Below are 21754 nucleotides of genomic sequence, written 5' to 3'. Positions count from 1 at the left end.
TTGTTGACATTTGAGATCATTTAAGCATCAGATTGGCTCAGAAAAGACTTAACAGGAAATTTGTAATTTGGAAAGAAAAAAATATTAAATACATTTTTAATGAAGGTAACATTTTGAAAGCATGAAATAAATCATACAACTAAAATGTCATAGGTCTGCTATTTGAATTTAGATTTACAAGCCTGATTTGCAGTAATTTTCGTACAACAGTGGTTTCAATAGATAAGGAAAATTTAAATCATAGCTATAGCATCTTTGAAATGGAATATCCTATAGTTTTAAAAATCATGGTTGTATTTTCTATTATTCTGTGCTTGAGCTTTGATTGTAAAACTCGTGTCCATCCACATACAAGCCATGGCTGAATTCCTGGATCAAAGACTTTAGAAAGAATTTAGCAATGTTCTTCATCACATAATCTGCTCATTAGAGAAAGCCTGGCCCACTCTGCTGGTGAAAGAAAATGGAATTTTCAGGTCATCCGAAGGATCACTTTCTATTAAAGAAGACTTTTAATTCTTACTAGTAAATAAAAGTTATTTATAAACATAGTGTCTCAATTCCTTTCACAGGTACTGTCCAGAATCTGAGACTCCTTTTTTTACCACCTTGTAATAAAATTACTCAGCCATATTGGTTTTTTTTTTTTTTTTTTTTTTTTTTTTGCGGTACGCGGGCCTCTCACTGTTGTGGCCTCTCCCGTTGCGGAGCACAGGCTCCGGACGCGCAGGCTCAGCGGCCATGGCTCTCGGGCCCAACCGCTCCGCGGCATGTGGAATCTTCCCGGACCAGGGCACGAACCCGTGTCCCCTGCATCGGCAGGCGGATTCTCAACCACTGTGCCACCAGGGAAGCCCCATATTGGTTTTTAATGTTGCTTTTATGGCAAATAAGTTCACTTTTCTGAAAAGCCTTACACTCATCAGGAAGCATTTATTGAGTGTCTATTTGTAGAATACTATTCTGGCCATCCTGAGAAATAAACTTCTCAAGGGCACTTTTATAATCCAGCTGGAAAGGCAAAATAGACCTGTGAACTAATAAGTATTCAGTGATAAACAATTGAATAAACATTGAGGGAATGCAGCAAAACGGAAGGATCAAAAGAGAAAAGATTTCCTAGAAGTGAGTTTTAAACAGCACTGGGAGTAAATATTTTTTAAAAATCAAGATATTTTCACTTCGAATATAAAATTATTATTTAAAATGAGGTTCCAAGAGGCTCTTCACTGAGAATATCTCCTTAACATCGAGAACAAAAAGGGTCTTTTTATCACCACTTCCATTAAATCAGTTTGGAGAAGGACTAAGTAGAGGCCTAAGGACTAAGGCCAAAGTAGAGACCTTACTGTGGAAGCTCTGTGTTCCATGTGGGTAAATTGTCGTGGAACCCTGAGTTTCCACAGGGGTTCTAAACATTTTCTTGTGCCATTAATCCCTTCGGCAGTCTGGTAAAGCCCATGAATCCCTTCTCTGAATAATGTTTTAATAATATACCTCTTATGTATCAATCAAAAGTGATACCTTCGTATGTATGCTTTTTTTAACACATTGTACAACAATATCTAGGGAAGTAATAACTACCATAATATGTTGTGAAGGAGGTAAATGATACTTTGAGATATCTGCAACAACACAGGATGACCTGTATGTGTCTGTGATTTCTATTGGTGATGAACACATAGATACTGTTTTGTTTGTTTGTTTGTTTGTTTGTTTTGCGGTGCGCGGGCCTCTCACTGTTCTGGCCTCTCCCATTGCGGAGCCCAGGCTCCGGACGCGCAGGCTCAGCGGCCATGGCTCACGGGCCCAGCCGCTCCACGGCATGTGGGATCTTCCCGGACCGGGGCACGAACCCGTGTCGCCTGCATCGGCAGGCGGACTTTCAACCACTGCGCCACCAGGGAAGCCCCATAGATACTGTTGATAATACTGTGGTTTATGGCCTATATTTATAATTGAAGGAACTGGTAGTTTTCAAATAATGATTAGTTAAAATGAAGGTGTAATTTTTCATGGGTCCTCTGAATTCTTTCCATGGATCCCTTGGGAGTCCAAAGACTTCTGGTTAAGAAACCCTGTAGTTTAGTGATTACTGAGAAGCCCCAGGAAAGTAAAAGACTGAACGAATAGGGCTCACCTCCATTTCAAAGAAACTGCTTTTATTTTGTTTTATATATTAGAATTTCATATAAAATTTCACTTGGAATAAAAATGGTTTCTGGGGCTACAGTGTAATTTTGAAAACAATTGTAAACAAAAAACTTGATTATCTTACTTTTTTAACTTAAAACTTATTTCTTTTGTAAACATTCTCAGCACATTAGTATACCATCAAGTTTATAAATAGAGATTTAGAAGTCAGCAGGTTATAGTGGAAGCCATGGAACATCAATAAGATTGCCCAGCAATAATCTGTGTGCGTTGTAGCCTGAGATGAGGAACAGGCCAAGGAGTAGCCAGAAGAAGAGAAGCCTGGAAAGAAGACAACGAGAAGGAGTTGTCAGAGGGGTAGGAGGAGAACACAATTTCTGCAATGTTAAAGAAGCAAAGGGGGGGCTTCCCTGGTGGCACACTGGTTAAGAATCTGCCTGCCAATGCAGGGGACACGGGTTCGAGCCCTGGTCCGGGAAGATCCCACATGCCGTGGAGCAACTAAGCCCGTGCGCCACAACTACTGAGCCTGCGCTCTAGAGCCCGCGTGCCACAACTACTGAACCAGCATGCCACAACTACTGAAACCCATGTGCCTAGAGTCCATGCTCTGCAACAAGAGAAGCCACTGCAATGAGAAGCCCGTGCACTGCAATGAAGACCCAACACAGCCAAAAATAGATAAATAAATTTATTTTAAAAAAAAATGTCAGTGCTGCTGAGATGTCACAGATGATGACAAAAAAGAATACACCAAACCTGGCCATAAGGAGCAGAGTGACCTTTCCTATGGCATTTTCAGCAGTGAGGAGGGCAGATGCCAGATTGAAAGGGCTTGAAGACTGGACGACAGATGATGTGGAGACTGTGTGGTATAAACCTGTGCTTTTCAAATGTTCATGGTGAAGCACAGTATCTGTAATTTCTAACCTGTCGTGGACTGATGGCTGTGCGTGATTAGCATGCCGCTTGCACGAGGTGTAAGGTACCCTAAGGGTTGGATGACAAACAAACTGGTCTAGACTCTTTTCAACAAGACAGGTCCACTGATGACAGGCTTGGGTGTCATGACCATATCACGTTGCTGTACAAGCTTCTAAATGCTTATTCATAATTCTATACAGTAACATAGGTACAGACTATTCTTTCAAGATGCTTACCTGTCAAGGAAGAGAGAATAGCCAGTACTCTATGGGGCCTTATAGGGTTGAGAGAAGGTTTCTACCAATATTATTTCTTACAACTGTCTCCTAATGTTCATCATGTTTCACATTCTTTTCAGCCCCTAATTTGGATCTGGTACAAATCCCTGGTACATAGAAAGCATTTAAATTAAAAGGTTGCTGGGAATTCCCTGGCGGTCCAGTGGTTAGGATCCGGCACTCTCACGGCCGAGGGCCCGGGTTTGATCCCCAGTCGGGGAACTAAAATCCCATAAGCCGCATGGCATGAAAAAAATAAATTAATTAATTAAAAGGTTGTTGAACAATGGAATGAAATTTCATATGAACTGGGGAGGATCTTAGTGGTCCTGTGTTTCCAGATTTTACAGTAGAATATCCTGCCTCATTTATCTCTGGATATTTATTTTGCCTGTGGTCAGGGAATTATCAGGGAGGTCCACAATTATCAGGGAGGTCCACAATCTTCTTCACAGTCTTTGAGTGCACTAAATCATTGCCCTCTTTTCAAAGATGACATCACTGACTTTTACTTAGTAAGACCTGCGCTTTGAGGGGTTTTATGTTCTGTTTTTTTGTTTTTTCAAAATTGGGAGTGGATTTGTCCCCTCTTTGTGGACATTCATTAACAAAAGTCTAGACAGGTTTGAGGCCATACCATGACCACAGAATAAGGAGAACTGAATTGACTGGCAGAGAGTTAAAAGCTGAGAAAATAATCTAGTATAAAGGACTCTGTTTTTCTGTAAACCTCTTCACTTTCCTCTTTCTCTAATGGGACTGATTTTCAAACCTCCTCTTATTTTCTCATCTATAGCATTGCCCCTAACCCGCACAGTGGAACTCAAATTTGTACTGGAAAAATGAGGATTCTGATTAAAATATGGGCAATATGAATAGGAACCAAAGAAAAGCGGACTATTTCTGTCATTCAGGCAGCAGACATTTACTGCTGAATGCATAGTACGTGCCAAACACACATGTGCCAGGTATATAATTTCCCTCTGGAGAGGTGTAAAACTCAGGTCTAATTGGGGTGGCAGGCTAGGCTTCTGTATTTAAGTATTCACACAGACTTGTTTCCTATGGTAGCTGGTTTCCTATGGTAGTTTCCATAGTATAGACCACTTATGCCACTCAAGTACATCCTATTCTAGATCGTAAACCTTAATCAGACATGGTTTAACAGGTTTAAGGAGGAAATAGGAAAATCCCAGCTGTGTATATGTGTTTGGTTTGGGGAGTGGGGTAGAAAGGGAGATGATGAAAGGGAACTTTTAGTATTTTTCAGAAATAAGTGGTAGTTGAATTTACAGCTTAATATGGATTATTATGGCTTTTTGCCCATTTCTGGGATGAGGAGGACCTTGACTCTTTAGTTGTAAATCTTATTCTCCATCTGGTCCTTAGTATGAAGTACCCAATCTGTAGGAAAATCTATTGCCACATTAGGGCCAATGACTGCTGAAGGGTGTGGCTGGCATGTATTTGCTCCCTCATTCATTTATTCATTCATTCAAAAACAATTTACTGAATACATTCTATGTTTAAAATCCTTAACTGCCCAGGGACTTCCCTGGTTGCGCAGTGGGTAAGAATCTGCCTGCCAATGCAGGGGACACGGGTTCGATCCCTGGTCCGGGAAGATCCCACATGCTGCGGAGCAACTAAGCCTGTGTGCCGCAACTACTGAGCCTGCGCTCTAGAGCCCGTGAGCCACAGCTACTGAACCTGCGTGCCACAACTACTGAGCCCATGCTCCACAGCAAGAGAAACCACTGCAGTGAGAAGCCCGCGCACTGCAACAAAGAGTAGCCCCCGCTCGCTGCAACTAGAGAAAAGCCCACGTGCAGCAATGAAGACACAACACAGCCAAAAAATAAATGAAATAAAATAAAATAAAATCTTTAACCGCCCTAAAGGAGCTTGGCTGAGAAGGGGAAGAGAAGAAATATGTCAATAGCTTTAACACAGGTGGAAAATGTTCAGTGCTGTGCTTAGATAATATGCTATTAATTCCATTAACCTGGCTGTAAAAATAGCCCAGGGCCATTCAGAAATACCACAAGAATAGAGGGAAAGTCTGCTTGTTTCTCACAAAGACAAATTGTGATCTTATTGATCCCCTTTATATCAGATGATCAAGCTAGAGAAGTCTGGGGAATATTAAATAAATAATATCACTTTGGCATAAAAGGCTATGTCAAAATTAGAAGTGTTTTTTTTTTTTCAGCATATTGAGTTCTCACATGAGTTACATGGCTCTTAAAGCACTTTCTATAAATGCATATTATACCACAAAAGATACATCTACTCTGGCAGGCAAAATTACATGGTGGAAAAGCCTGGCTTTTGCAGTCATGTGTCATCAGAATTACCACTCTTACTTTCTATTAGATGTGTAACCATAGGCAAAGTATTAACTTTTGGGGGCCTCAGAGTCCTCATCTGAAAAATGGGATTAATACCAACCTCTAGGGTTGTTGGATAACCAGTAATATTGATAATAGCTAATATTTATTGAACATTTACTGTGGCCCCTTCACGTAGACTTTCTTATAGATTATCCCCCAAACAAGGCTAGTAGTGGTGCTAGTACTTCTCTACAGGTTAGAAACTGTTGCTTAGAGGTTAAATAACTTGCCCAAGTTTACATGACAAAGGAAGTGGTAGAGGCAGGATCCAAACTCAGGCAGTCTTGACTCCAGACTTGTCATTCTTTTTTTTTTTTAAACAGCTTTATTGAGATATAATTCACGTCATACAATTCACCCACTTAAAGTGTAAAATTCAGTGGTTTTTATTATATTCAAAGTTATGCAGCCATCACCACAATCTAATTTTTAAATATTTTCATCCCCCCTAAAAGGAATCTCATATCCATTAACAACCACTCCACCTCCAATCCCCTACTTCCAGCCGTAGGCAGCTACTAATTTAATTCGTGTTTCTATAGGTTTGCCTATTCTAAACATTTTATGTAACTAGAATCATAAAATTTGTGTTTTTTTATGATTGGCTTCTTTTACTTAGCATAATGCTTTCAAAAGTTATCCATGTTATTGCATACATCAGGACTTCATTCCTCTTTATTGCCAAATAATATTCCATTGTATGGATATACCACTTTCGTTTATCTCTTCATCAGCTTTTGGGTTGTTTCCACTTTTGGGTTGTTTCCACTTTTTGGCTATCATGAGTAATGAGACTGAGAGCATTTGTGTACAAGTCTTTTTGTGTGTAGATGCAGGCTTTCACTTCTCTTGGTTATGTATCTAGCAGTCATAGGCTAGGTCACATGACAACTATGTTTAACTACTTAAAGACATTCTTTTTTTTATTGTGAAAAATTTCAAAAGTTGAAAGAATAGTACAGAGTACTTGTATACCCTCCATTTAGATTCAATAATTGTTAATATTTCACCAGTTTTACATCCCTGCTTCTTCCCTCCATCCTTCTCTCTCTCTCTGATTTCATTTTTTTAGAGTCAACCTTCTTAACTACTACTTTATATTCATCCCCAATTAAATGATTGAAAATAGATTAAGTAGTTAGTATAATGCCTGACCAATAATAGCTACTCAATAAATGTGAATTTCCTCCTTTCCTCCTTTTCCCAATACTTAGAAACATTATGTAGAATCTGGGGCTGCAAGCTCTACATCAAGATAAGAGAAGTGAGATCTAAAATAAAGATTCATGGACCTTACTTTCTGCAGTATTCCTGGACCAAAGTCAGTGGAACTAGGTAGGTGGCCATCCAAACTGTGGTGATCCAGCTGTCCAATTTGTGATTAACTTTATTAGGGTGATGGATTCTATGAACAGTTCAATTAACAGGAAACAAAACAGACAGTTTAAGCCATCACAACTTTTTTTTTTTTAAGGTAGCATGAACTTCAGCTCATATGATGCACAAACAAGCCTATTCTAAGGCAAAATAAGAAATCCCATTTACTAATGAAGGCTTTTTCACATCCTCACATTTTGTGTGTGGACATGAGGAAGGAGTTATGAGAAAGAACTGACCAAAGCTGAAGTTTTACCAAAAATTACAGCAAGAAGTGTTAGTTTCTTCCTGGACAGTGACATCAACAGGTGAAAAATAGAGCCGCGCATGACTCTACTTATTGATTTATTCTGAAGAATCAATCATAATATTGGATCCTCGGGGGCTCCAGAACAATTTTCACTCCAGTGAAATCCACTTACTTCCCAAGAATCTATTGGACTTACTGGAATTTTTATGTATTACAGACCTGCCATCCATACTTTTCAGATATCAGACCTTTAGCAACCACTTCTTTTTATCCAGAGATATTCCTGTAGCAGTGGTTTTCTCTCCCTGCTGAGGTAAATCCAGGGAGATTAGGATTACTGTTGGTCTTGTGGACAGCTAGGTCTGCTGCCTGAGTCTCACTGAGCCCGAACCTGAGATTCTGAGCCCTGGCTGTGCATCAGAGAGAGACCTTTATCACACCTAGCAAAATTAACAATTTCTTAATATAATCTAATACCTGAGCTATATTAAAATCTCCCCAATTTTCCCCAAAGTGTCATTTACAGCTGGTGTGTTCAAACCACCATCCCAACAAAATCCACATGTTGCATTTCATTTTATTCTTCAGAAGTCTCTTGTAATCTAGAATAGTCTCCAACACTTTTTTTTTTAATGCCATTGACTTGTTGAAGAACTCATTATGTCCTGAAGAATATCCTACCTTCTCACTTTGTCTGATGGTTTCCTTGGGATGCCATTTCCCTTGTTCCTCTATTCCTTGTAAGCTGGTAGTTGGATATACAAGGCTGGTTAGATTCAGGTTAAACATATTTGGTGAGAATACTTCATAGGTAATGCTCTGTCCTTTATACTACATCATGTCAGATGCACACAATATCTGGTTGCCCCACCAATACTGAGGCCAAGATCGATCAGCACAGTCATACGATTGCAGTCTGATCCCTCTCATTACAAAGCTGTGTTTTCCCCTATAACCAGTAAAAGAATCTGTGGGGTGATACTTTGGTCCTTCTATTTACTGCCACCATGTGCCATGCCAATGCTTGGGAGATTACAGGGAAACAAAACAAATAAAAAATTATCTTTGCTTCTCTAGTTTGAATCAGTGGATTGAAACAAAGTACGTTCTCTGATCACAATGGAGTGGAATTAGAAATTAGTCATGGAAAGAAATTTAGGAAATTCACAAATATGTGGAAATTAAACAACTCCTAAATTTTAAATTTTCAGTTAAACCAAGATTGTAAAAATTGGTTCTTTACAAAAGAAAAAGGGAGATTTCCTAACCCAGCTTCAGGATTGTACCCCCTCCTGTAAACTTACTACACTGACTCTTCCTCCAATGCCCTATGCTGCTTCCTGTCAAAGGGACTTTGCATCCACTGTTCCCACTGCCTAGAATGCTCTTGTCCAGCTTCCTTGTTCAGCTAGCTCCTACTTTTCACTCAGATCGCAAGCCCAACCTTATTTCCTTGGGGAGACCTTCCATGATCCCGCACACTAGGGTAGGTTTTTCTGGTGGTGTGTGCCGTCCAGCAACATGTGCCTTCCCTTTTCATCACAGGATGTATTTACAATTTTGTATATGATCAGTGGATTAATGTTTATTAAATTTCCCCCACTAGATTGCTAATTCCCTGAAGGACGGAACTGTGCCTCTTTTGCTGACCATTGTCTCTTGTGCCGAGCACAGAGGTACCTGGCACACAGTAGGAGCTCAGTATATATCTGATCATTCATGAGAATAGAACAAAAATTTATGTAGCTATTTCCCACAATTTTTTGATGGAAAAAAAAGAATCAATATAAAGGCTAAATTACAGAAAATTTACACAATGAAGTATGTAGCCATTAAAAAATAATGCTTCTGAGTAAGAGTTAATGATATTGGGAAACATTCATTACATAATGTTAGATTAAAAATGAATGTGGAGTAAGAGTCCTATTTATCATTTCCACATTTTTTAAAATAAGCCTTTTTGTTTTAATTTCATATTTTTGTCCATGCCCCGCAGCATGTGGGATTTTAGTTCCCTGACCGGGGATCAAACCCACACCCCCTGCATTGGAAGCGTGCATTCTTAACCACTGGATCGCCAGGGAAGTGCCCCACGTATTTTTTTTTTTTAATAAATTTTATTTATTTATTTATTTATTTGACTGCGTTGGGTCTTTGTTTCTGTGCGAGGGCTTTCTCTAGTTGCGGCGAGCTGGGACCACTCTTCATCGCGGTGCGCGGGCCTCTCACTATGGTGGCCTCTCTTGTTGCGGAGCACAGGCTCCAGACGCTCAGGCTCAGTAGCTGTGGCTTACTGGCCTAGTTGCTCCACGGCATGTGAGATCTTCTCAGACCAGGGCTCGAACCCATGTCCCCTGCATTGGCAGGCAGGTTCTCAATCACTGCGCCACCAGGGAAGCCCAACCCCACATATTTTTGAAAAGTAGAATTATTCAGTGTAGTTTTGTCTCTTGCTTTTCACTTAATATTTATGCAAATATATATATTATATATGCAAAAGATATATGCAGAGAAAAAGATTGAAAACAATGTTACTGGCGATTTCTTTTGGTAGACAGGATTTCAGGGGAATTTATTTCTTCTTCAGACTCTGTATTTTTCAAATATTTTTACAATAAACACATACATTTTTATAATTAGAAGGCAGCTGTAAGTAAGAACATGAACTTTGGTGTTAGCCTGATCTGAGTTTCAGTTCTAGCTCTATCTCTGCCACCTAGTAGCTGAGTGAGCTGGGTGAATTACTTAATCTTCTTTCAGAAGAATTCCTACCTACAAGGTTGCAGCAAGAGGCAAGTGACATAATATACATAAATCAGACTACTTTATGCCTATCAACAACTAGCAGCTCTTGTTACAGATTTTGATCCAGTAAAAATATTACTTATAAAATTTAAAAAAACCTTTCTTCTGGAAAGAAAAAAAAGGAAATAAAAACCATATCTAGTTTCAACTGTATTTTCAAAAAAAAAAAAAGTTTTCTCCTTTGTAGCCGGGAATGATAATTTCTATCCCACCGGGAAGCTGTGCAATGGTAAGAGATGATGTATGTGAAAGCCTAGAACAGAGCCTGACAACTGACAGGATCAATGCATTACTTCCCACCTCCCATGGTGATGCAATCCATGGGACAGAGCCAGGCAACCATTCCTGTATCTGAGCACAGCTACTGAAGTTGAGATATGCAGCCCAGTTCCTTTGTGGGGCATATGTCCAGAGAACAGGGCTGTCTGCCAAGTGGTATAGGCCTTCAGAGAGCAGACTGACGCAATCCCTGTCTTCAGGAAGCATTCCTAAGCAGCCCTTCCACCCATTAAAACAGTTCAAACTGTTATTGGTTTTAAACAGGCAATGATCACATCTGTTTCTTGAATGATTATACCTCCGACATTTCTAAATATAAACTTAAACCTTGATACCCCCTACACACACACACACACACACACACACACACACACACACGCAGAGTCCTTGAATCACAAGAGTGATTTTCTCCACCAGTCACTGCTTGTCCCCAACTTTTTATTCTGAAAAATTTCAAACAAATTGCAAACAGAAAAGTTACAAGTAGTACAATGAACACCATATGCTGTTCATTTAGATTTATCAACTGAATTTCACTGCGTTTGCTTTCTCTCTTTCTGCTTTGTAATTTTTTATTTTCAGCTGAACCATTTAAGAGTTAATTATAGGGCTTCCATGGTGGCGCAGTGGTTAACAATCTGCCTGCCAACGCAGGGGACACGGGTTCGAGCCCTGGTCCGGGAAGATCCCACATGCCATGGAGCAGCTAAGCCCGTGCGCCACAACTGCTGAGCCTGCACTCTGGAGCCCGCGAGCCGCAACTGCTGAAGCCCACACACCTACAGCCCATGCTCTGTAATAAGAGAAGCCACCGCAACTAGAAGCCTGCACACCGCAACGAAGAGTAGCCCTCTCTCACTGCAACTAGAGAAAGCCCGCGTGCAGCAACAAAGACCCAATGCAGCCAAAAATAAAATAAATTAAATAAATTTTTAAAAAAAGAGCTTATGGTTAAAAAAAAGAAAAAGTTAATTATAGACACTGACACTTCATCCCAAAATACTTTAACATGTATTTCCTAAGAACAAGGACATTCCTCCTACATGGAATAAGAATCTCACTCAGGAAATTTAATATTAATGCACTAGTATAATCTAAAATACAGTCCATATTCTAATATTCCCAGTTGTCCCAACAATATCCTTTGTAGGTTTTTTTTTCTTTTAATCTAGATATCAAAAAGAAAAAAAAGTGGAAAAAATCACACATTGCATTTAATTGTCATGTCTCAACCAGTCACTGAAATTCAGGCCCTTTGGAGCTAGAGCTATTGTTTTCCTCTTAATTTTCATTTACATCAATGGACCTCATAACTAAATGCAGCAATTTTTCATCTTCATTTTTGGCCCATGTGCTTCTTAAAGCAGTGGGTTGTACTGAATATAATCCCACTATTTTTCAGATCTCAGCTTTAAACCATATTGAAATAGAATAATAAGTGTTAACAGCAGCTACACATTGACAAGGCTGGGTGGGGAAGGAATGAGGCACTCAGCTCGGGGCATGTTCAAGTCACAGTAATGACAGAACATGCAGGTGACTAGCCCAACATGCCATGCCTGGAGATGGGAACCGGAATCTCTCCCTAGGTAAGGTGAAGGGAGTCACAGAGGAGGGAGAGGGGGAGCCACAGGATGGTGACTTTCCCAGGGGAGAGACCATTCTGTGAGGAGGACCAGTATGAACCCTGGAAGACTTCCAGGTCAGAGAAGCAGCAGGACACGCTGGAGACCCAGAAGAGCCAGGTGGTGGGGTGCCCAGGTAATGAGGAGGAAACAATGAGTCCCACCCCTTAGCTGCGTATGGTTTCAAATTCAAGGTGCAAGTTAATTCTCAAGACCAGGCCAGGAGAGGGACCTTGGGACCCAGAGCTATACCAGCTGGAGTCAGATCAGGTAAGCTTCTGGAGGGGAGGGTGGTGGGCAAGCTAGAGGTGCAAGACTCCAGACCTCAGATCTCCTGATGCAGAAGTGCTTCAGGCAAGGAAACCGGAGAAAGAATACAGAATAATTATCAGGAAGAGAAGTTGCCGAGGGGACCATGAAGGAACAAACGGGAGGACAAAGGCCAGTTCAGTTGGGATGGCCAGGGAGCAAGTGGAAAGAATCTGTGTCCTTGACAGCACTGAGCCACTGAGTTAACCAACGCCAAAGCTGCCCCACCTCCGGACTTCTTGTTACGTAAAATAATAAATTTTCATACTATTAAAAACAAAAGGCCACCTAAATTGATGAATGAAGAAGCTCTCTGCAAAGCATATTTGCCAAGAAATCTTGAGAACCAAGAGAATGAAGTAAAAATATCAAATAGGTGAACATAACATAGTCACAATGACTGCAGCAAATCCACTCAGCTTGTTAGCTAGATCTTACACATATGATTACCTTGAAAAGTTTGTGAAGAACAAATCTATCCTCCAGTAACTCAGTGATTTTATTTTATTTATTTATTTTTTTAACATCTTCATTGGAGTATAATTGCTTTACAATGGTGTGTTAGTTTCTGCTTTATAAAAAAGTGTATCAGTTATACATATACATATGTTCCCATATCTCTTCCCTCTTGCGTCTCCCTCCCTCCCACCCTCCCTATCCCACGCCTCTAGCTGGTCACAAAGCACCGAGCTGATCTCCCTGTGCTATGCGGCTGCTTCCCACTAGCTATCTATTTTACATTTGGTAGTGTATATATGTCCATGCCACTCTCTCACTTTGTCACAGCTTACCCTTCCCCCTCCCCATATCCTCAAGTCCATTCTCTAGTAGGTCTGTGTCTTTATTCCTGTCTTGCCGCTAGGTTCTTCATGACCATTTCTTTTTTTTTCTTAGATTCCATATATATGTGTTAGCATACGGTATTTGTTTTTCTCTTTCTGACTTACTTCACTCTGTATGACAGACTCTAGGTCCATCCACCTCACTACAAATGTGGCACATACATACAATGGAATATTACTCAGCCATAAAAAGAAACTCAGTGATTTTAAAAGGATCAGAGAGAAAACCAGTAAAGGCAGGCAAAAGGAAAATCTGCTCTGTAGGCCCTCAGTTTCTTAAGAGAGACATATGAACATACACACACACGTATATGCATATATGTGTAATGCATATACATATACACATGTGTGTGTACACACACAATATGTATACATGTGTATATATAATAATATATATGTACAAAATTTGCCTCACCCAGGAAGCACTGCTGAATACATAAGCATTCCAGGTTATAGGTGGTGAGAACAAGGGAAAGTAGGATACTGACTGCTGAAAGTTGAAAAGAGGTTTGAGGTGCTCTTGCTACCTAACAAGGGAATTTTTGCCAGAATAACTAGAATAAATAGGGCTTTCACAATGCACCAGCTTTAATAAGGTTTCAAAGCAGTATGAGTAATAGAGGAGGGAGAAGTGCGGTGACACTATTCCTATTGTCGAGTTTCTCTGCGGTAAACTCTTCTCAGCAGATACTGAATCATCAGGGGGAGATTATTAAACCCTTTTCGTGTCTAAAATTTAACACCATCGTACTTCAGTTTCCTGGTACAAACCTTACTTTAGAGTTGTTTACAGGACCGTGAATGAATTTAACAAGCTGTAGTTTGTAAATTTAACCCTAAAAAATTTAACTTTATTTCCTTCAACTTATTATGAAAATAATATGTGCTGGAGTTAAGGAGAAGAAAGAAGGAAACATATTTCCACCCTTTTCCCCTTGAAATTAACAGTATAACTGTTTGAATGGAGCATCCACCGTTCATTTAGAAACTGTAGCATTGACTACTTCTTTCCTATTCCTCAGATGCGCTCATCTGAAGGGGTGGTGCTGGTGGGGATTCGAACAGCTGCACATTTCCAACATAGTATTCCCTAAATGGTGTCAAATGACTGGGAATGAAGTTTTGGTGACTGGATGATTTATTCACTTAGTCATCATTGTTCCATCAGAGGAAACAATAAAAGGCTTTTGTTTGTGTTTCTGAGTATAGGGTGTGAGGGATGAAGAGAAGAGAATAGCCATATAATGAAACTTTGGTCTTCTTTTTTGCTCTCTCAAAAGAGGTCTTTATCTTCAAGTTACTATAAATATATTATAAAAATAGAATATATACTGCATTGTGGCCCTTTCTACCTTGTTTTTTCATATTTTCCTGGAAAGTTTCTTTTTTTTCCTTCTCTATTAAAAAAAATACTGCATGAATATGTTCGAATCATAAAATATTCAAACGTTACAGAAATAACAGACTGAAAAACAAAAGTCTCCCTTCACCGCCCTTGCCCAACCCCCTCTCCCAACATTCAGCCCCTACAAAAAAGTTCTTTTTTCTTTTTAAACCTCTATTACCCTTGTTTGGGGCAGTTTCGTCAGTTTCATAACAACAGATGGCATATTCGATCAACAGGCAAATTCCAAAACATAGACAACTGGGAATCACTGAAAATGAACCCGCCTATGAAGTACAGTCCCAGAAAGTGACAGGGAAAATGGTGGCAGAGTGGCTGAACAGAGACCAGGGTAGCTCCCCGGGGGGAAAAAAAGGCACACGAGGCCAGAAACATCTGGGTTTGCTTCTCCCCCTGCCACTAGCTAACTGGATGTCCTTGAGCACCTTTGTTTCCCCAGCTATAAAGTAGGCATGACAATAGGAGCCTGAAATGAGCTCGTGTGCAGGAAACACCTAGCAAGCGCCTAACGTATGCTAGATCTTTGGCAAATATTAGTTCTCCTCCCACTTCCAGAGGAAATTTGATGCATGTAAAGTACATGCTGGTTTGTTTCTGATGAAGTTCTAGTTGTATCTGCATGTTCATGGGGAAGTTATAATCCTATTTTATACACTGTTTATAAAAGTTGAAAAAAGAGCATGCTTTGCTCCCCTGCCAAACTGCTGGGAGCACATCAGTGTTTTATAGGTTAATAAAAAGCTGGCGTAGAAATAGATCTGCATTGTACTTAGGTTCAGGCAATGTATATGGATTCAGGCAAGAGTGTTCAGGGTTATGAAATCCTGATAATCGTGTGTAGGTTATCTCCAGGAATCCTATATCATAAAAGTAACTGATTCAAAAACCAAGTTGAATAATTAGGGAACACTGATGCAAGAACATTGGATCTAAAAAAAAAAAAATTATTTGTGTAATATTAACATGGTTATTTGGGAGTTCATAATTTTTTATTTTCATCACATGCGCACACAAAAAAACTACTCTGCAGTCGTCCAACAGGCAAGCTCATAATAGGTGAAAGTATCTTGCAGAAGGTAAACGATTCAGGCTTCTGGCAATCCTGGAGTTTTTTCTGCAGCCTTTGATGCCTAGAGTGCCCTCTACTGGTTACCTTCCAGAAAGCCAGGCAGCTGATAGTTTCACAGAGGACTTAAATTATTGGAAACACCATAAATACAACACTTTATCTCTGTAACTTTCCCATTGAGTGACCTTTTTCTAAAGGCTTATCATCTGAAAGAGAGAGCGTGATGACTTTTTTTGGTACCATCTTGATTCCTTAATCAGAAGTGTGTCTGACATACCATTTTAAATGTGATCAACTCTGTTGGATCCTAAGTACTAAAGTAATCATCATTTCAGGGGCTTCCCTGGTGGCACAGTGGTTAGGAATCCACCTGCCAATGCAGGGGACACAGATTCGAGCCCTGGTCCAGGAAGATCCCACATGCCGCAGAGCAACTAAGCCCGCGAGCCACAACAACTGAGCCCACGTGCCACAACTACTGAGGCTGTGAGCCACAACTACTGAAGCCTGCATGCCTAGAGCCTGTGCTCCGCAACAAGAGAAGCCACTGCAATCAGAAGCCCGCGCACTGCAACGAAGAATAGCCCCCGCTCGCTGCAACTAGAGAAAGCCCGTGCACAGCAACGAAGACCCAACGCAGGGCTTCCCTGGTGTCACAGTGGTTAAGAATCCGCCTGCCAATTCAGGGGACACTGGTTCAAGCCCTGGTTCAGGAAGATCCCACATGCCGTGGAGCAGCTACGCCTGTGTGCCACAACTACTGAGCCTGTGATCTAGAGCCCGTGAGCCACAACTACTGAAGCCCACGCACCTAGAGCCCGTGCTCTGCAACAAGAGAAGCCACCACAATGAGAAGGCTATGCACCGCAATGAAGAGTAACCCCTGCTCACCGCAACTAGAGAAAGCCTGCACACAGCAATGAAGACCCAATGCAGGCAAAAATAAAATAAATTAAATAAATAAATTTTTTAAATGCTAAAAAAGGACCCAACGCAGCCAAAGATAAATTAATTAATTATAAAAAATAATAAAGTAATCAGCATTTCAGAAGAATAATTAAATGGAATAAAGTGGTCCCAAACTATTTAACTGGATTTTACATTAAAAAAATATATTTTATTATAGGGTATACAGTTTCTAGCGTACACTAGTCTCTGTACTAGCTTTTCAATTTCCTGTGAATCTATAATGATTTCAAAATGAAAAACTGGAAAAAAATCTAGTGACTTTACTTTGCAGCTTTAAATCATTTAAAGCTTTTTTTGAGCTTATTGAACCGTAATGGAAAGAAAATACCAAAGACAAAGATAAAAAAAGAAGTGTGGGACTTCCCTGGTTGCACAGTGGTTAAGAATCCGCCTGCCAATGCAGGGGCGCCACAGCTGCTGAGCCTGCGTTCTGGAGCCCGCGAGCCACCTGTGCGCCTAGAGCCCGCGCACTGCAGCGAAGAGGAGCCCCGCCCCCCCTGCCCCCCCGCCCCGCCCCCCCCCCCCCCCCCCCGCTCTCTGCAACTAGAGAAAGCCTGCGCACAGCAATGAAGACCCAACACAGCCTAATTATTTTTTTTTAAAAAAAGAGTATTAGCATTAAAAAACAAAATTGTGCATCAATTGAAATTTTGATTTTTCTATTCTTTTTCTTTCCCTGCTCTCCTCTTGCTCGTGGCCAGTAGCCCTTCCTGATAATCCCTGAGGAACCTTCAAAGATCTAGCCAGAACAGGTATTCCCATGCTCGTCGGCCATCAGAGCGAACCGGACTTCCAGTGTGAACTAGATTACTGCTTTTCATACATGTGTTTAAAAGCAGAATTTTTATCTTCTAATGCAATGTTACCCAGAATTCATTCACTTTTAATTCATCCATGCATTCATTTATTCCACAGTTATTGAGCACCTATTATATGCTACACACAGTCATGAATATATGTCGCTCCTACCAAATACGGGTCTAAAATTCAGTCACATTCCTTTTAACATTAAAACTAGGGCTTCCCTGGTGGTGCAGTGGTTGAGAGTCCGCCTGCCGATGCAGGGGACGTGGGTTCGTGCCCCGGTCTGGGAAGATCCCACATGCCGCGGAGGGGCTGGGCCCGTGAGCCGTGACCGCTGAGCCTGCGCGTCCGTAGCCTGTGCTCCGCAACGGGAGAGACCACAACAGTGAGAGGCCCGCATACCGCAAAAACAAAAAAAAAAACAAAAAAAAAACATTAAAACTAAACACGCGCGCGCGCGCGCGCGCACACACACACACACACACACACACACACACACACACACACACACACGAAAGCCCACTTTTCCCTAGAGGACCAGCAGCAGGAATAACCAGTTTTGTTTGCAGGGCGAAGAAGGGTGGAGAATGAACCTAGGAGGCAGCGGAAAATCCCTTTCTACAAGGTGATGAAATAAAATTCATAGTTTATGGCAAGATAAGAAAAATTTAAACATAAAATTTTTCTTTGCCTCTTTGGGCAGCCTCCCTTCCCTTTGGTGCATGTGGTGTATCTGCTTTAACCAGACCTCTTTAGGAGATAACATTCTTTCTTAATCTCATAAACGAGATAAACTTCCTTCTTAATCTCATAAAGGGCCAAGACCCACGTGGAAATCTGGATTGTGTAAACTGTCAATTGACTATAGCCCTTTGTCTCAAAGATAACTGTACTTTGACCTCTAAAGAGGGAAATAGTCCTCAGAGCTTTCTGAAAGACTGTCTCCCAGGCTATAATCCTCAGGTTGGCACCAATACAATTTTCCATTTCTTTCTTAGATCTACTACTGATTAATTTTTTCATTGACAAAGGTCACATACAATTTAGTAAGGGACTCCTGGAGTCATCTAATAATGACTCATTGTGATATTGTTATTCATAATCAGAAATATATATTTGGTCACAGTCCCTTTTCCTAGCACAGAGCTCCTAAAACCCTTGGAATTTCCCAAGTGAAGAGAGTGACCAAGGTGTCTTTTGTGATGTTAATGGTGACTTTTGGACCTCACCTCAGATTGAGGGCAGTAGGCCAGGAGAATATGGTTGATTCTCCTGGCCTACTCCTAGCGGGTTGGAACATTCAGTCCCACGCCCCCATCTCCAGGGAGGAGAGGGGAGCTAGAAGCTGATCCGTCACCAGTGACCAATGATTAAATCAATTGTGCCTAGGTAAGGAAGTTTCCATAAAAACCCAAAAGGATGGGATTTGGAGAACAAGAATGCTTCCACATGCCACTGTGCTGGGCCCAAAACTCCATGGGGACAGAAGTTCCTTTGTTCGGCACCTCCCCTATACATCTCTATATCTGGCTGTTGATTCGAATCGTTTAATATCCTTTGCAATAAACAAGTAATCTAGTGAGTAAACTGGTATCTGAGTTCTGTGAGCTGGTCTAGAAAATTAATCGAACCCAAGAAGGGAGTCATGGAAACCTCTAATTTATAGCTGTTGGGTCAGAAGCACAGGTAACAACCTGGACTTGTGATTGGCATCTGAAGTAGGGACAGTCTTGCAGGACTGAGCCCTTAACCTGTGGGATCTGATGCTATCTTTGGGCAGATAGTGTCAGAATTGAGTTGAATTGCAGGACACTCAGCTGATGTTGGAGAATTGCTTAGTGCGGTGGGGTGGGCGGGGGAACCACCCATCAGAATTAGTGCCAGAATCAGGCTTATCTAATAATGGAATCCCAGTTTCTGTGGAAAAACAAAGGAAAAGCAGTCTCTGGAAGGGAGTTTTCCCAAGTGCCCCTGACTCATACCACACAGCTTATCCTGAAGTGAACCTTACTGTGGTCTATGCTCTATGTTTCTTTGAAATGATTCAAAAACAGGGATTTTTTTTTTTTTTTGCTGCACTGTGTGGCTTGCAGGATCTTAGTTCCCTGGCCAGGGATTGAACCCAGGCCCTTAGCAGTAAAAGTGCTGAGTCCTAACCACTGGGCCACCAGAGAATTCCCCACAGGGATTTTTTTCTTTAATTTATTTTTATTCAAGTATAGTTGATTTACAATGTTGTGTTAATTTCTGCTGTACAGCAAAGTGATTCAGTTTTACGTATATATATATATATTCTTTTTCACATTCTTTTCCATTATGGTTTAACACAGGATACTGAATATAGTTCCCTGTGCTATACAGTAGGACCTTGTTTATCCATTCTATATATAGTAGTGTGCATCTGCTCACCCCAAACTCCCACTCCATCCCTCCCCCATCCCCCCTCCCCCTTGGGAACCACAAGTCTGTTCTCTATGTCTGTGAGTCTGTTTCTGTTTTGTAGTTAAGTGCTTTTGTGTCATATTTTAAATTCCACATATAAGTGATATCACATGATATTTGTCTTTTTCTTTCTGACTTAACTTCACTTAGTATGATAGTCTCTAGTTCCATCCATGTTGCTGCAAATGGCATTATTTCATTATTTTTTTATGGCTGAGTAGTATTTCATTGTATATATGTACCACACCTTCTTTATCCATTCATCTGTCAATGGACATTTAAGTTGTTTCCATGTCTTGGCTATTCTGAACAGTGTTGCTATGAAAATAGGGGTGCATGTATCTTTTTGAATTATATGCCCATGGGTAGGATTGCTGGATCATATGGCAACTCTATTTTTAGTTTTTTGAGGAACCTCCATACTGTTCTCCATAGCGGCTGCACCAATTTACATTCCTGTCAACAGTGTAGGAAAGTTCCCTTTTCTCCACACCCTCTCCAGCATTTCTTATCTGTAGACTTTTTAATGATGGCCATTCTGACCAGCGTGAGGTGGTACCTTATTGTACTTTTGATTTGCATTTCTCTAATAGTTAGTGATGTTGAGCATCTTTTCACGTGCCTGTTGGCCATCTGTATGTCTTCTTTAAGAAATGTCTATTTAGTCTTCTGCCCATTTTTCGATTGGGTTGTTTGTTTTCTTTGTTTGTTTGTTTTTGTTTTTATTGAGTTTTATGAGCTCAAACACAGGGATTTTTATTTTATTTTTTTATTTATTTTTATTTATTTTTGGCTGTGTTGCGTCTTCGTTGCTCTGTGTGGGCTTTCTCTCTAGTTGCAATGAACAGGGCTACTCTTCATTGCAGTGTGTGGGCTTCTCACCGGGGTGGCTTCTCTTGTTGCGGAGCACAGGCTCTAGGCGTGCAGGCTTCAGTAGTTGTGGCACGAGGGCTCAGTAGTTGTGGCATGCAGGCTCAGTAGTTGTGGCTTGTGGGCTCTAGAGCGCAGGCTCAGTAGTTGTGGTGCACGGGCTTAGTTGCTCCGCGGCATGTGGGATCATCCCGGACCAGGGCTCAAATCCGTGTCCCCTGCATTGGCAGGTGGATTCTTAACCACTGCGCCACCAAGGAAGCCCCAAACACAGGGATTTTTAAAGGGAAGAGTTATAGTTTCTTAGGTTCACACAGGTAGCTGGGAAATCCCTCACAGTACTGCCTGAGCAAAGAAGGAGAGCTTTGTTTAGTTTAATTTATTTTTAATATTTATTTATTTTGGCTACACCAGCTCTTAGTTGTGGCACTTGGGATCTTTAGTTGTGGCATGCGGGATCTTTTAGTTGTGACATACAGGCTCATGGTTGCAACACACAGGCTTCTTAGTTGGGGCATGCAAACTCTTAGTTGTAGCATGCATGTGGGATCTAGTTCCCCGACCAGGGATCGAACCTGAGCCTCCTGCATTAGGAGTGCAGAGTCTTACCCACTGGACCACCAGGGAAGTCCCCAAGAGAGCCTTGCTTAGAGTCAAAGCCATAACGGGTCCAGAGGCATGCATTGGTTCCAAGGAGAGAGCCTGAGTTAAAATAGAAAGAATCGCTAAACTTCCGATAAACGTTTCTTCAAAGTAAAAACTAGTTATTCCCAAAAGATTTCTGCAAAGTTAAAAAGAAAACCTTTTTTAAAAAACAAAACCTTAGGAGATTAATGTTACTGTTTTTTCTTGGCTAATTTCTTAATGGGCATATGTTTAAGTTTTAATTTAAAGTAAGTCAGTTGGCTCTTAAAACCAGATTACATCACTGATGTCTTAAAAATATTGTTTAAGTAGCT

General features: G+C 40.8%; 2 non-coding genes across 2 annotated transcripts; both read right to left on the bottom strand.

Annotated features, from left to right (window-relative positions):
* Nucleotides 1–19584: 19584 nt before the first annotated feature.
* On the bottom strand, nt 19585–19657 carry TRNAK-UUU (transfer RNA lysine (anticodon UUU)). The gene has a single exon. It is a non-coding gene; the product is annotated as a tRNA-Lys (tRNA).
* A 1692-nt stretch (nt 19658–21349) lies between these two features.
* Nucleotides 21350–21422, bottom strand: TRNAR-CCU (transfer RNA arginine (anticodon CCU)). The gene has a single exon. It is a non-coding gene; the product is annotated as a tRNA-Arg (tRNA).
* Between the last annotated feature and the right edge of the window lie 332 nt (nt 21423–21754).

This window comes from Globicephala melas, chromosome 2 (genome assembly GCF_963455315.2).
Source record: "Globicephala melas chromosome 2, mGloMel1.2, whole genome shotgun sequence".
NCBI classification, from domain to species: domain Eukaryota; kingdom Metazoa; phylum Chordata; class Mammalia; order Artiodactyla; family Delphinidae; genus Globicephala; species Globicephala melas.
Note: the sequence above shows the minus strand (reverse complement) of the source record. Positions and strands in the feature narration are given on the sequence as shown.